Raw genomic sequence first — 4,240 nt, forward strand, 5'->3', positions numbered from 1 at the left:
TGAAATAGAAAATAAGAACTTTAGTGCTAATGATTAAGAACCTATAATAATGCTTCATCTCTCCTTCTTTCTCATAATCCAATGAATCTTGTAACATACAATAGGCTTTTTACGGGATAGATTTGTAAGGAAAGAGTTACTAATTTTAGGGACTTGTAGAATATATTTTATATATTTCTAACACATGCTTTTAGGTTTAATGCATCCCCCTCAAGGGAATTAAGCACGTAAATCTAGGCTGAGGGAGTGCTGCACTGTTGGAGGGGCAGTACTGAGAGAGCACTGCACTGTCGGAAGGGCAGTTCTGAGGGAGTGCTGCACTGTCGGAAGGGCAGTACTGAGGGAGCGTCGCATTGACGGAGGGGCAGTACTGAGGGAGCGTCGCATTGACGGAGGGGCAGTACTGAAGGAGTGCTGCACTGTCGGAGGGGCGGTACTGAGGGAGCGTCGCATTGACGGAGGGGCAGTACTGAGGGAGCGTCATACTGTCGGAGGGCAGTACTGAGGGAGCGTCATACTGTCGGAGGGCAGTACTGAGGGAGTGTTGCACTGTTGGAGGGGCAGTACTGAAGGAGTGCTGCACTGTCGGAGGGGCAGTACTGAGGGAGCACTGCACTGTTGGAGGGGCAGTGCTGAGGGAGCGTTGCACTGTCGTAAGTGCGGTCTTTAGGATGAGGCGTTAAACTGAGAGCCGTAAATAATCCCACGGCTCCATTTTAGAACAAGAGCAAGGGAGTGCTCCCCGGGGTCCTGGCTAATACTTATCCCTCAATCAACATAACAAAAATAATGATCACATTGCTGTTTGTGGGAGCTTGCTGTGCGCCAATTACAACAGTGACTACACATCAAAAAATACTTCATTGGCTGTAAAGCGCTTCGAGACGCCCAGGAGACGCCCAGTGGTCGTGAAAGGCGCTATATAATACAGTTCAAGCTAAACTTGTACAGCTCAGCAGAACTTCCCTAATAGGACAATCTTGAGACAATACCATACTGGCAGGTGGGTCAGTGAACAGAGAACACAGATTTAAGGTAATTTGCAAGAGTGAGTGTAAGGGTGTTTTCAAATTCCAAGATTGTCTCTTTCCCTGGTTGTCCATCAGGAACCCAGATCTTTTACAATTGGAAGATGATTTTGCATTTAGGAAATGTGCTAGGTACAGGTGTTCTATACATTGTGAGAAATAGGACGTGGTTTGGCACATTGGAATATTGTACTGGGATCAGAGTTATTTGGGGTCAACTATGTAGCATGTTTTACAACCTCAGGTTGTTCCAGAACGCTTTACAACCAACAAAGTACTTTTGGAGTGTAGTCACTGTTGCACTGTTACCAAACGCAGCAGCCAATTTGTGCACAGTAAGCTCCCACAAACAGCAATGATATAAAGACCAGATACACTGTTTTAACATAAGATCATAAGAATTAGGAGCAAGAGTCTGCCATTCGGCCCCTCGAGCCTGCTCTGCCATTCAATGAGATCACGGCTGATCATCGACCTCAACTCCACTTTCCCGCCCAATCCCCATATCACTCGATTTTTAACTATGTTAATTGAGGGATAAATATTAGTCAGGATGGGGAGAACTCCCCTGCTCTTCTTCAAAATAGTTCCATGGGATTATTTTACATCCACCTGACAGGGCAGACGGTCCTGGGTTTAACATCTCATCCAAAAGCTGGTACCTCCGACAGTGCAGTACTCCCTCGGTACTGCCTCTCCGACAGTGCAGCCCTCAATCATTACTGTCCCTCTGACAGTGCGGCGCTCCCTCGATACTGCCTCTCCGACAGTGCTGCCTGCAATCATTACTGCCCCTCTGACAGTGCAGTGCTCTCTTGTACTGCCCCTCCGACAGCGCGGCGCTCCCTCGGTACTGCCCCTCCGACAGTGCGGCCCTCAATCATTACTGCCCCTCCGGCAGTGCAGTGCTCTCTTGTACTGCCCCTCCGACAGTGCGGTGCTCCCTCATTACTGCCCCTCCGAAGGTACAGCACTCCCTCAGTACTGCTCCTCCGACAGTGCAGCACTCCCTCAGTACTGCCCCTCCGAAGGTACAGCGCTCCCTCAGTACTGCTCCTCCGACAGTGCGGCGCTCCCTCAGTACTGCCCCTCCGACAGTGCGGTGCTCCCTCAGTACTGCCCCTCCGACAGTGCGGCACTCCCTCAGCACTGCCCCTCCGACAGTGCGGCGCTCCCTCAGCACTGCACTGGGAGTGTCAGCCTAGATTTATGCGCTCAAATCTCTGGAGTGGGACTTGAACCCACAACCTTCTGAGCCACAGCATACCCGACTACAACAACCGACAGAAGGGCTACAAACATTACCCGCATAAAATCTACGCGGGCGGAAACAGGAAACTAGAGAAAACATGTTTAGTTGTAGCGCGGAAGGTATAAAAAACCCCGATGCAGCAGGAAGAGGTGGGAATTAAAGGGTGGTACTGACCTAGCACGGCGTCTCTCACACGGACACGGCGCTTCAAATATCCTCGTTTCTGTGTTTTCAGCCGACTCACGTGACAATAAGCTTTCTTTGGAAGTGCTTGAGGACGAACTGCTTGAAGTACCGAACTTCATATTGGCCACTGTCATACGAATCATATCCAACATCATGTTTTTCTCTAAAGTACGGTGAAACACAGGGGTGGTGGGAGGGGCAATATAATTAGCAAAAAAGGTGTCGCCTGATGTGACCATTTTAATTCAACTTTAATTAACAAGCTGTCTTCAAAATCGTCTCAGGAAAAAAAATGGCAATCACATTCTTTAAAACAGGCTTGCATTTATATAGCGCCTTTAATGTCCCAAGGTGTTTCGCAGGAGTGCAGTCAGACATAATTTGACACCGAGCCACATAAGGAGATATTAAGGCAGGTGACCACAACCTTGGTCAAAGAGGGAGGTTTTAAGGAGCGTCTTAAAAGGAGGAGAGAGAGTGAGACAAAGAGGTTTAGGGAGAGATTCTGAGGGGGCTTGACAGGGTAGATGCAGGGAGGGTGTTTCCCCCGGGCTGGGGAGTCTAGAACCAGGGGTCACAGTCTCAGGATAAGGGGTTGGCCATTTAGGACTGAGATGAGGAGAAACTTCTTCACTCAGAGGGTGGTGAATCTTTGGAATTCTCTGCCCCAGAGGGCTGTGGATGTTCAGTCGTTGAGTATATTCAAGGCTGAGATCGATAGATTTTTAGAGTCTAGGGGAATATGGGGATCGGGCGGGAAAGTGGAGTTGAGGTCGAAGATCAGCCGTGATCTCATTGAATGACGGAGCAGGCTCGAGGGGCCGTCGGGCCTACTCCTGCTCCTGTTTCTTACATTCTTATGTAACTCCAGAGTTTAGGGCCAAGATTGTTGATGGCACGGCCGGCAATGGTGGGGCGACAGAATGCTCGGTCCGGGATGGCGTCGAGCTTCTTGAGTGTTGTTGGTCGGGAAACGCGCTGGGCGGGCTTAGCAAGCACAATCAAGGTCAAATCATTTCTACACAGTGGGCTGGAGCGGGCGACGAGGTAGGGGCCTGCCACTGACCCCGGCAACACCAGACCCGCCGAGGTAGGGGAAATAACAGCCTTATACTTGGATCAGAGTTATTTAGACTCAACTATATATAGAAAGAAAGGCTTGCATTTATAGAACGTGTATCAAGACCACCGGACGTCTCAAAGCGCTTCGCAGCCAATGAAGTACTTTTGGGGTGTGGTCACTGTTGTAATGTGGGAAACGCGGCAGCTAATTTGCACACAGCAAGCTCCCACAGACAGCAATGTGATAATGACCCGATAATCTGCTTTTTTGTTATGTTGATTGAGGGATAAATATTGGCCCGGTACCCCGGGGATAACTCCCCATGCCCTTCTTCGAAATAGTGCCATGGGATCTTTTACATCCACCTGAGGGGGCAGACGGGGCCTCGGTTTAACGTCTCATCCGAAAGACGGCACCTCCGACAGTGCAGCGCTCCCTCAACATGCACTTGGAGTGTCAGCCTAGATTTTTTGTGCTCAAGTCTCTGGAGTGGGACTTGAACCCACAACCTTTTGATTCGGGCGAGTGTGCTACCCACTGAGCCACAGCTGACACCATAGAGTATTTATACAGGGCTTTTCATGACCTCAGGACGACCCATAGCGCTTTACAGCCAACAAAGTGTTGTTTGAAGCGCAGTCACGGTTGTAATGTAGGAAACGCGGCAGTCAATTAGCGCACAGCAAGCTCCCACTAAAAAGTCATGGATTG

The sequence above is a fragment of the Pristiophorus japonicus genome, chromosome 2 (assembly GCF_044704955.1).
Source record: "Pristiophorus japonicus isolate sPriJap1 chromosome 2, sPriJap1.hap1, whole genome shotgun sequence".
Classification (NCBI taxonomy): Eukaryota; Metazoa; Chordata; class Chondrichthyes; family Pristiophoridae; genus Pristiophorus; species Pristiophorus japonicus.